Source organism: Eucyclogobius newberryi, unplaced genomic scaffold (assembly GCF_026437365.1).
Source record: "Eucyclogobius newberryi isolate DKJ021-1_F unplaced genomic scaffold, fEucNew1.0.hap1 SCAF_1, whole genome shotgun sequence".
In the NCBI taxonomy this organism is placed as follows: Eukaryota; Metazoa; Chordata; class Actinopteri; order Gobiiformes; family Gobiidae; genus Eucyclogobius; species Eucyclogobius newberryi.
The window spans coordinates 11,289,400-11,302,612 of NW_027315723.1; positions in this window are offsets into that span (position 1 = coordinate 11,289,400).

A 13,213-nucleotide genomic window follows, 5' to 3' on the forward strand; every position below is an offset into this window, starting at 1 on the left:
TATGCTGACTCCAAAAAACCTTGGCACCGACTGAATCCAATTTAAAAGGAAAACTACCGTGAACTTCCCTCCACAATACTTTTTTTGGCTTGAGTTGATCTGGTAGTTTACTGAGTCCCTAAAGGCGGCTGCAACATTGTAAATACTTGCCATACAGGCAGTAATGGGCATAAGGAATTGACTATGGCTTCTGTGATTTCACTAAGCTGTTTTTTTTTTATCACAGGGCACGATTATAATGAATTTCTCAATAGCACGGCCTTGTTCACATGCATAATTAATTGTTACTGCTTATTAGCCTTTTACTAATCTTCCTGGTTAAGAATAGTTTGGCAATTACATGTTAACGCGATGTCTTACAGCTCGCCGTCCTTCTTTCATGGCTCAGTACAACACATAAGATATCCATTTAATTGGAGATACAAAAGGTACTTCAAAAAGACTATTTAAGATTCTCACACAAAGTATAATAATTACATTAGCAATGATTTTTAAGTTTTGTACAGCCCCAGCATGGCATAGTTGGCATAGCTACATTTCTTCACTGCTGATGTTATACTGTGCATACTATTTATTAAAATGCTGATTCTAATTACAAAAATGAGTCTCTGTTTCATGTAATTGTTATTGTCATATAAAATAAAAATGTATCTGCATAATTTGCTCACTTCTTAGATACAACTTCATGCAAATATTTCCTCAACCTTTATAATAAAAAATGAACGCCCCACTGAGATTCAGAATTACTTCTATACAATCTTCAGTAAAAGTACTCTTGCACTTTCAACCACTGTGTCAGATTAGATGCAATCAATTTCATATCGCAAAATGCCAAGTAAACTATATTTGTTCAAATGATCTTCTACCAACAACTATCGGTTTTGAATAATTAATAGAGCTACTTCTTACAACCCACTGCGGCCTCTCGCTACAACTAATGACCTTTTCCCTCCGGTGTGCCGTCCCTGTTTCACAAAGTGCTATGTAGACAAGCTCATGCATGTTCTCATGTACACACCATTTGCCTGTTCTCCACGCCGCGTGAATTATTTAGCCCCCCGCGATGGCTCTAAACCCAGTCCTTAATCTCACAACAATAGTTTGAGGCTTCTTGCCAGCAGTTCTTTTCAGCACGACTTTCATTTTGTAGCACATCTCAGGGGGAAAAATCGGCCACTCTAATTCCACCATTCGCTATCATAATTGATGCGTTTGAGTCTTCCTTGCGAGAATGCATGCATACCTTCCTTCACGGACTGTAGTCACAAGAATATTTCCTGAACATCAATAAATAAATAATTAGATTTAGGGAGATTTTTTGCACGGAAGGGAGAGGGGTTGTTTAATCATCTAATGTTGGTTCCTGTGAGAGTCGTCGTAAGCAATAGAGAGGTGAGGCATTAGCAGAGTGCATAGCTATGTTTAGAGAGCCATTTTGTTACTTCAAGGGCTGACTTCAAAATCTCCTTTTGACATGAATCACACCATAGTGTATAACTGCAAGCAACGCTGCAGTGTTTCAAAGTTCGAATGGAGCATTACTGTACCCCTATCCTTCCCCAACCCCCTTTGTATCTGTATTATTATTAATACTATTAATATTATATAATTAATTATATCGATTACTGTTATTATTTTATGTTATTTTTTTTGTCTTTTCTGTATATTTTTGTATGTTGTTATTGTCACTGTTTGTCTGTCTCACTAAAAATCAACAATATTAATAAAAAAAAAGAAAAACATGCAGCATATTCCAGTCCCTTCTTTCCCTTTCTATTGTTCATTTATTGCATATATAACATGAACCTATTTTTGGAAATGCAATAAAGTGCAATCCAGTTATTAAAAGTGCACTGTAACGTTTCAGGATATTATCGATAAAGCAATTATTTCTATACTGGGGTTTTATTGCTCAAAAATACCTTTTAAAATGCTAAGAGAGGGTCACCTCATTTGTAAAACAGAGCATGGAACTCTGAGTAAAAGAGTATGTAGGGACAAAACCCAAACTTCAGGTACGTAGTGAAGTTCAGATAAATAAACCCCCCCATGCTCACTCCAGCAGGTCATTTCCTCCTTGTAAGATCGCACCTGAGCTCGCCCCAGGCCACGCTTATCTCACTCCTCCATTTCACCGTGTAAGGACAATGCAAAGTGATTATGACTGAGATTTACCTCAACATGAGCCGATAATGAGCAGGTATGATTGACACATGGAGGCGTGTGGAATTTGAGTGAAAACATGAACTTTGCTTTATTGGCAAATATATTGCCCTGTCATAACATGTTTAAACACAACAGTTTGGGTAAAGTAGTGCTAAGATGGGATAACTTTTAGCCAATGTATATGTACCTGTGCTTAACCTTGGCTTGTATGCGAGGAGGGGGAGCAGAGAAACACATTGGTGCATTGCACACTAAACACAAACCTCAGACTGGCTCCTTCTCTCCTCAGCTCAGATCATCTTATGCTTCATCGCAGAAAACTCCGTTCACAAGATGCAGAGTTTAAGGACACTGCCACACCAATCCCACATTAAGATGTATTTTTATCAATCCCAAACTTAACGTGGTACGTCATGTAAGAGCCCCAATTTATATGCACGGTTTATAAGAGACCCCTGACCTGAACACATAAAATAACAAAAAAGGAAACAAGAACTGTTTATGTAATGATTATACAGCTTTTGTGGCAAATTCTGACTCTGGCGTTAAAACACTGTTGCTAAAAAAAATCTGTCAGTGTTCATTTGAATGATGCATTTTGATGATTAATCAGTCAAAAAACATCTAAAAGCGTAAAGAGTTTGTCTAGAACACGATGGCAGATACAAGCTAAACACATTGGATTAGGTTTTGTGAGACAGCTTTCATACTTCACCTCCCTTCACTTGTCATGGTCAATCTATTGTAACTAACACAACAGGTCAACACACATTCTGTTCTGTTGTTGTCACTCTGCCATCTCAGCAACTTTGGACCTGTGACATGGTGAATTTGCATATTAAACAGTCCTGCCATTCCCTTTTAATATCTATGTATTGTTGTGGACTTGCAATTTGGTATTTCTTGGATGAGAATTTGGCAATGTCTTAACCTCATTTATCTTCCTGTAAGAGCATTAATAGCACTCCAACCAAGAACCTTATTGTATGCATTCATCGGCTTTCTGTAGCTTATTTAACGTATTACAAATTTGGCAGCTTTATGTAGTTTTCTGCATGTTCAGCAAAACCAGTGGAGCTCAAACGACCGTCCGTGTCGTGAGGCAGATGCTACAAATGCTTTCTCGCACACGTAATGTGATTCAATTATATAGAAACGTGGAGAGTGTTGCACTCTAAAACTCTGAAATTAAACACTGAAATGGTGGCCTGCCGTATACATTGGCGGGGATGTTTACCTAATCGCGGGCCGAGCATGTGATTCTGCTCCTCACAGCTGTGCTGCAAATGCAAACAGCTCATAAGCCCTAATCATTCAGGTAAACAAATGCACGGACCTCAGCGCAAACATTACAACCAACTGGGACTGTATTTACAATCCACGTTTCATTTTCATTTTCTATTTTTTATCAGTGCTACCAGATCAAAATCATTTTTTATGACGTGGAATATAATTAACTGGTCGCACATCGGTACACAACTCCAGTTACATGCTATTTGTTAATGCACACATTTACCCGCCAATAGATAATCTCTCCTATTTCATCATAATCTTGGACATTCCAAGCTGTATGGGATCATATTTCATATCTTTAACCTTTTTTAAATGTAATTTATTTTTCATTTATCATGTTTTTTTTTCTAAATTATTTATGAATTATTATTATTCATATTTAATGTAGACAATAGTTCATTTTTAGTACATTCTTTGCTTTTCGAGATGGCGATGTTCGGGGGTGTGGACTGCCAAACAATGATTACACATTCAAGTGAAAAGGTTAACAAGACTATAACAGTATATATTTGTTATGTCCTATTGATTATTCCTCAACGATATGTATTTCAATTAAATTATGAAATTACTTACCGTAAGAACATGGGCCGTACAAACGCTGCACCTAGATAAATGTGATTCCCTTTGACACAAAATGTAATTAACTTGTTGCACACGGGCAGTCAACTAGAAAGATACATGCAGTAATAATGCAGTTTGATGCTAAAATATACATTATTGCAACATTTGATCTGTTTATTGCAATATTGGGTGACTCGTGTCTCATGTACCTCAAATGATATATTAGCCTCATGATTACTTTTTTTTTTTTCAAAAGCTGCTATGAACATTTGTTTTCATATTACATCTAAAATTGCGTCTGGGAAAAGGTCATTAGTATTCATATCTTGGACACGCTGAAATGGGATGCTTTGCCCAGAGGATGTTGTGTTGTTTTGCCCTAACTTTCACCAGGTTCTTCGCTGCATACGAAGACAATTACTGGACCGCATTACCCATCATGCTCGGCGTGAACTCCTGCTGAGGTAGAATGAAACATCAGTAAAAAAAGTCGGAGAAAGTTGAAGGTCAACAAATCCCTTCAAGAAGCGTAATATAGAAGACTTATAAAACTAAATGTAATCTCTTTTTTTTTTTTCAATAACGACGTTTATTCAAAATCCTAGAAATGCAATATTGGAACGATCCAGGCAGAGGATGAATATCTCCATGGAAACAAGTAGGTGGTGGACCCTCCAGCAGATTATATATGTAACGTTATAGTTTGTATTAGTCATTAGTTATTCAACATCTGCCCAAATGTACTGGTTGTACATTATTTACCATATGGATTAAATTTATTATGTTAATTGTTGTTGCTCCAAGTGCCAAATTTCACAATGAATTAACTTTGTGTGGGCCTCAAGATAAGTGACGATTTATTAAAACGTTTGGAATATAATATCTTAACTTAACGATGTTGTCGCAAAATTGCCATTTTTTTGTTCCAACCGTATGTACCTTTCATGAATACTTGCTCCGTACACGGCCTGAAAGTGAAGTCGTCATCCATCACCGCACGTCAAAAGCACTGCAACTTTGCCCCGTGGGATTTTGAGATTCAGCTCGTGCCATTTTTTATCGCTGCCATATTAATTAATAGATGATGCAAGATAAAGATCGGAACGCACATCCATCGATCATTGCTCCTTCAATGTAAATATGAGGCAGCTGAAGTGCATCCCAGAATGCAGCGGGCTGAGAGAAGCATTGGGTGGCATGCTAAGCGTGACAGTTGCTATAAATTATGCTCCAACCAAATGCTTATGGCGATGAAGTTGCCGTGGTGATGAGTAAATCCTCCCAATCAGTAACTGAGGTCTGAGTTGAAGTAGCAGTTGAAGTAGCAGTTGAAAAGTTAGTAGTAGTAGTAGTAGTAGTAGTAGTAGTAGTAGTAGTAGCAAAAGCAACAGCCTTAAACTGCTGAAATACTAGTAGTAGTAGTAATACGGTATTACCATTACCAAAAGTGGAAAGAAATTCATACATTAATTCAGTTGTAAATGTGTATTTTAAAATGTGTATCAATAGTCAATGTAAAATATTCACTTTGGACATTCCAAAAAAAAAAAAAAAACGGTAATGTCAAATAACCCGTAGTAGTAGTAGTAGTAGTAGTAGTAGTAGTAGTAGTAGTAGTAATAGTAGTAGTAGTAGTAGTAGTTGTAGTAGTAATAGTAGTAGTAGTAGTAGAAGGCCAAAAGCAACAGCCTTAAACTGCTGAAATACTAAAGATTTTTCACTCTACAGTATCAGAATACTTTTGTCTTTAGCATCCTAAAATCTCTATTTGTTTAACATTAGCCTAACTGAAAATGTTATGATATCCTGAGCTCTATAGTTTGAGGGGTTGAAGGTAGAAATTGTAGCAGCAATTACGGAAATGTAATATTAATACATATTACATAAACTATAATTACATTATAGTTATATTTTGGACATTTTCATTTGCCGTATTGTTCTAAAACGACTTAATGAAGAAACATATCAGTTTACGTTCAGGTTCAAAACCTGCATTGCTGTTTTTCGCCCCTTTACGGTACGTCGCCCAATGGAGCCAACAGTGACCGCCCACCACTTGGTTCTGCAAGTACATTTTTCATACATTTTTTACATAGAGAATCAGATTTTTTTTTAAAGCTTTCTCTAGGATAATCAGCTATTTTCTAAGCAATTATCACAAGACTTATGAACGTTTAAGTTATTCAATTTCATATTTTTATCTTTATTAATCCTATATATTTACGTACAGCGAACTTCAAAGTATTTTTTATTTATTTTTTTACATTTGTGCCAAAATGGCTATTGCAGAATGAAATAAGTAAAGAGCATGGGTGTGTACTGGTGGAATCTGGGGAGCGGTGAAACTGTAGGAGCAATGGCGTCTTTTATGTACGAGAATAAAGACCACTCAAACATGCTGACATCTAACATCACTCACATACTATAAATACAACACTGAATTGTTTAACAAGAAGGGAAAACATTGACTTAAAAAGTCTATTGTGCATAATAGGTCTAACTAAATGGTGATTCGCACTTTTTATTGCTGTAGTTGGAGGTAGTAAGAGCAGCAGTGATGAAAGTGTAGAGCATATTGTGTATATTTTTATCGAACACATTTGGGGAGCACTTTTATATCACATACTACGAATACTTTTAGTTTTATCCATCCGTACAACTTTCTTTCCCCCATCCGTTGCCAGCGCAGGGGCAAGTGTACTCCAGAGCTCGAGCCATGAATGGATCTTTATTATGTGTGAAGTGACTTTGTTTGTGTGCACACAGGAGTCCAGTTTGTTACAGATCTTCACCCGCAGGCGATCTTCCACCGTCGGCTGCCAAGACCAGCGGCTCGCTACCAAAGCCTCGGACATTGAACCTCTATCCTGTTGTACGCTCGGCGAACGGGCGCAGGAGCAAAGCCGGTTGACCCACTTTTCCATCCAAACATCAAAACGATCACATTCACGGGATGTTTGTGAGGGATGTTCTGAGAGGAGTCATTCAGGTGTTCAGTTAATACATTCATACATACAGTTAATGCATCAAGATTTAGGGGATTTTAGATACTTACACATACATAATACACTGTTTTATGCAGCTTTCATTTTTGAACTGTCTTCCTGAAGATGTGAGACAGACTCTGACAATGTTCAAATCTAAACTGAAGACTGTTTTGTTTAGCTGTGCATATGACTGAAAAGATTCTGTTTGAACTATTCTCTTTTAGGTCTTAAACTGTTTTGTGATTTATGTCATGTCTTTGTGATTTTGATGCATTTTTTTCTGGTGTCGTGTGAAGCACTTTGAATTGCCTTGAGTACAAATTGTGCTCTACAAATAAACTTGCCTTTCCTGTTTTCAAACTTGCAAAAAAGCCACAAACTAATGAAATATGTGTAAGTATTATCAGCGTTCCAAGTACATAATATTTGAGATCTCTAAAAATACCCATAATAATTAAAATACTTTTAGACAACAAATATAAGATTTGGATTGTATACATTTTGCCCGGGATCCAGAGTACACATTCATCCATTTAAGTATGAAGAGTGAAGTGACTCATACAGAATATTAATATTTAAGTATATTTACATGATATATGTGAAGTCTTTTATAACAAATCAAACTTCTCTCACTTCAGATTTGTTTTGTGCTTTGCTCATTGATCCTTCAGATACGCAATGTTTTTCAGTCCTTTTTCATCCCTTTATTTCTCGTAAACACCCATATTTGTTTTGACGGACAATGTGTGTTCCTGATTGGCTAATCCATCTGTGAATCACGCCCATCAGAAGGATGAACCAGACTGCATCCATCTGACTAAAGATACTGAGAGATGTCATTCGGGACTTTTCAGGAAATTTGAAGTAATATATTACTTTTCTTGCTTGTCTCCTTGGAGATTGTATTGCTTGTCTTTGTCCATAGAATTATCTATCTCCATGGAGACAAGGATATGACGCCACCAGGACAAGTTGCAGGTCAGATCTGTGGTCCGCTCACAATTAAAACATATGTAATTGATCAAATACATTGCAAGAGTATATTACATTAAGATTACATTAATTAACTATAAGGCTGGTGCTGGCTTTATTAGTTTAATCTGAATTATTAATGGTAGACATATCGGTACAAATTTTATGAAATGATAGAAATAGTGTATGTACCGTAGCTAGCCCAATGCATTTTTAACCATTACAACTTACAAATTCACTACTTATTCCCATTAGGAGATGCACGTGAAGACTACAGCCCACCCCCATGTGGACTTACAGTAATAGTGTAAAATGTGTACACTTGAAAGATAAAATCCTAGTAAATCACCTTATCTCCACGATTCAATTCATTTTAAGCCCTTTCCCTCTGATTTTTAAGGCTCTTATCTGTTTATCCATATGTTTTCCAAATAGATTAAATATATACTTTTTGTCAAATCCTCTCTTTGGATTGGACAGATATGTTGAAGAAGCCATTTTGGCTCTCTGACTTGCATGTTGTACTTTTTTTTTCTTTTTTTAATTATTATTTTTGTTATGAAGTATAGCTCACAGCTCGACTTCTGTTGTCATTAGCCTTCAGCACTGGGCGCTGCTTATGCCTGAACACATTGAGCACTCAATTTAACAATAGCTCCCTTGTGAAAACATCAATAAAAGGCGCTTGACTGTCTTTCATTGAGAGATGCTGTATCATCGCCGTTAAAAGAAAAGCCTTTTTTTTATTTTATTTTTTTTCCCACATGAATCGAGCTTGAAATGTATAGCAGGCTCAATATGCAAAACCTCCAAATGGATTTGCTTGCACTCTGACATCTGAAAATTATGATGTGGCCATGGTCTTTGTTACTCAAGCTTTAATAGTTTCGTCAGTAGAAAAGTGGTACTTAGAGAGATTTAAACTGCTATTTCTCACCTTAGCCTTGTCCTGTCTTATTGCATAAATTTAGGCAAAGTATGTAGATGAAAAACAATGAATATATTTAAAGTTTGTGTGTGCAAAACGGCAACAGAGTGCACAAAGACTCTACTCTGCAGCAGAGTGAAGCGATGGCAGACATTCCAGACTGCTAACACTGCAGTGGCTATGCTGCTTAATACGTACTACTAGTTTTATTATTACTTCTATTAATATTATTGGTTTAATTGGTGGTGACACAATGTGTTGCATGGCAGCACTTACTACTACTACTACTACAACAAGTATTCCACCGTCATTTCTACTACCGTACTACTGCTGCTATCATACTACTTTTTTACGTGTTAGTTGTTGTGGAAAGTTTTCACTGCATACATAACGGTACAATATTGACAGATGTGCTCATATGGGACTTCACCCTGGGACCTTACAGTTCACGTACATAGGTCTGTGTGAGCAAAAGCACAATAGAATAAATCCACTATGGATATGACCGAGTGCAATGAACCTTTGTTTTCCAGAAGTGCCATGATTCTCCATGGATTCAATGAGTTGGATTTTACAGTTGAGGAAAGGTCTACCCGTGCGGACGTAACATATATGTAGTATGAAGGGCCATGACACATCCAAGCTTTCTGTTACGTCTTAGAAAACACAATGGGAGTTTGTTGAGCATGAGTGGAAGGAGAGTATCACTCGATCTTGGAGAAAAAAACAAGAAATAAATTAAAAAAAATTGAAAATTCAGACCACAACCCATTGCGATTGGATTGTGGATGCATTTATTTTTAGAACTTTGAAAGTGCTTTGTAATTTAGAGATAATGTTCCACAACATGTTATGTACAGTCCACCAGAACAGTATGCGCCTCATTCTGGAAGTTTGTCTGGGCGCGTTATCCTTCATCCAGTTGATTTATAGATTTATCTTATTTTTTTTATTTTTTATAAACAGCTATAGACACACAATATAGACCAATATAATAGGCCTGTATTAGCTAATATAATACGACAAGCTCCATGGTAACGCTGAGAGGAGGGGCTTGAGACGTAGGAAAAGTCAGCTTTCCTTTGGGTCACGTCAACAACAAACTGCTTTGCGAAGGATGAAACCAGCGTGAACAGGTAAGATTACGCTCTAGCCCAACCTGTTTCCTCCTCCTGCTCCTCGGCTTGACTCCCTCTCCTCTCTCTCCTCCTTCCTCCCTCTCCTCTCTCTCCTCCTTCCTCCCTCTCCTCTCTCTCCTCCTTCCTCCCTCTCCTCTCTACTCCCTCTCCTCCTTCCTCCCTCTCCTCTATCTCCTCCTTCCTCCCTCTCCTCCCTCTCCTCCCTCTCCTCCTTCCTCCCTCTCCTCCTTCCTCCCTCTCCTCTCTCTCCTCCTTCCTCCCTCTACTCCCTCTCCTCCCTCTCCTCCTTCCTCCCTCTCCTCTCTCTCCTCCTTCCTCCCTCTCCTCTCTCTCCTCCTTCCTCCCTCTCCTCCCTCTCCTCCTTCCTCCCTCTCCTCTCTCTCCTCCTTCCTCCCTCTCCTCTCTCTCCTCCTTCCTCCCTCTACTCCCTCTCCTCCCTCTCCTCCTTCCTCCGTCTCCTCTCTCTCCTCCTTCCTCCCTCTCCTCCCTCATGTGAGCGTTCTGCGGCTCCGCTGTTCTCTTGTGTTGTCGGCTCGCCCGCCGCGTGCTGTAGGCCCCTTGTGCTGATTGTAACTCATGGTTCACTGGCGTGGTTCACCTCCATGTGCGGACTGGTCACTCAGCGCGTGTATCAACTGTCTCTGTGCCCAGACAATAAGTCAATACCAAACTTTGCTTTGCCTGCCACTGCCTCTGAGATCTACACAATGTGCACCCCCGCAGCCTCCTAACTCAAAGATAAAGACCTGTTTTTGAGTTACATGTGTTTGCGTATCTGTACAAATTATATTTTATACATATATATATATATATATATATATATATATATATATATATATATATATATATACAATTTGATTTGATAAGCTATATTCCTATATTCCCCGGTACCTATGTTCCCCCATTTCTATGAATGGAGAACTACGCTAATACTAGCATAGGCTACTGCAGGCCTGGCCAACCCGCGGCTCACGAGCCGCATGCGGCTCTTTGCCTGGTTTCATGCGGCTCTTTTACGTTCATATCAACGTTTGTGTTGTGCCAGACGGCGCTCTGCGTGTGCGGAGGCGCCCGCACGGTAATGGTGCGCACGGGCGCTGTGCAGGAACTGCCCTGCGTGTTGGCCCAGCGGTTAGCGACACGGCTGTGCGTGTAGAGGTCCCTGAGATCGATACCCAACATAAACTCTGAATCTTGCATTTTTTCCCCTCGTCTCCTAACTACATAGTAAAAGAGGACTAGAGAGGAATGCTGCCAAAACCCCTGAACTAATTTGTTCGTGAAATAAATGGGAAAATGATTTGTTGTTTTTATTTGTGTTTCACTTGTCACATTTAATCTAGGTCTATATTCAATAGTCTATATACCTATAGATCTAAATAATTGTATAATTTAGTGCTATTTTAATTGTTAGTATTAAACAGGTTTTTATTTTTGTTTAACCATAATTAGGCTATAGAAACACAATGTGTGACGTCCAATGTGTAGCTCAGGACCCATATTCTTGTTCAGGCCAGTGGCTCTCACGTCCCACCTGATGAAGACACTGGAGCGGCTAGTCCTGGACCACCTCCGCTCCACCGTGAGCTCAGCCATGGACCCGCTGCAGTTTGCATATCGGTCTGGCATCGGAGTGGAGGACGCCGTCATCTCCCTGCTGCACCGCTCTCTCTCTCACCTGGAAAAGCCTGGCAGCTCTGTGAGGATTCTGTTCTTCGATCTCTCCAGCGCCTTCAACACCATCCAGCCGCTGCTCCTGAGGGACAAACTGGAGACGGCTGGTGTGGAGTATGACCTGGCAGAGTGGATCCTGGACTACCTCACAGACCGACCCCAGTTTGTGAGAGCCCGGAACTGTGTGTCTGACACTCGGACCTGCAGTGTGGGGGCGCCCCAGGGCACTGTCCTCGCGCCATTTCTCTTCACCCTTTACACTGCAGACTTCAGACATGACACGGACAGCTGTGTCCTGCAGAAGTTCTCTGACGACTCTGCCATCATCGGACTCATCAGGGACGACGATGACGCGGAGTACAGAGGACTGGCGCAGGACTTTGTGGACTGGTGTCAGCGGAACCACCTCCTCATCAACGCGGGGAAGACCAAGGAGATGGTGGTGGATTTCTGCAGACGCCACTCCACTGCCCCCTCACCAGTGAACATCCAGGGACGGGACATTGAGAGAGTGGACTCATACAAGTACCTGGGTGTTCATCTGAACCACAAACTGGACTGGACTCATAACACAGACGCACTGTACAGGAAGAGCCAGAGTCGGCTCTACCTCCTGAGGAGACTCAGGTCTTTTGGAGTGACAGGGCCACTCCTGAAGACCTTCTACGACTCTGTGGTGGCATCAGCTCCTGTACGGTGTGGCCTGCTGGAGCAGCAGCATCACAGAGAGGGAGAGGAAGAGGCTGGACAGAGTCATCAAGAAGTCCAGCTCCGTCCTGGGCTGTGCTCTGGACTCGGTGCAGGAGGTGGGGGACAGGAGGGTCCTGGCTAGATTCACATCAATGCTTGACCATGAGTCTCACCCCCTGCAGGACACTCTGTCCACTCTGGAGAGCAGCTTCAGTGAGAGACTGATCCACCCTCGATGTGTGAAGGAAAGGTTCCGTAGGTCTTTCCTTCCTGCTGCTGTCAGACTTTATAACAAAAACTGTTAGTACTGAACACTCGCAATACTGACCTAACCTAATACTGATGTGCAATTCTGTCATATGTGCAATTGCTGTTGGAATTCATGTGCAATTCATGTGCAATTACTGTGGAATTCATGTGCAGTCTATGTGCTGACGTGACACATATTCATGTGCAATTACTGTCGGGATCACATGCAATGGTATTTATGTATTTATTTATTTGTCTATGGGAGTTTTTATTTATTTATAGGAGATCTTCTACTGAAAGTGTTTTTCAGACTTCCTATAAGTGATCTGTTCTTCTGTATCTACCTCTGGATCTACCTGCGTTGCACCAATGAAATTTCCCCATGTGGGACAATAAAGGAATATCTTATCTTATCTAAATAGAGTGTCTGCAGAGCCGCGGCGCGCGGCCAAAACTGCCATGTTATTTTTGTGCCGGCCGCGCGCCGCGGCTCCTGAAACTGCGCCGCTATTTGACCGAGTTTTAGCGCCGTTTTTTTAAGGTTAGGGTTAGGG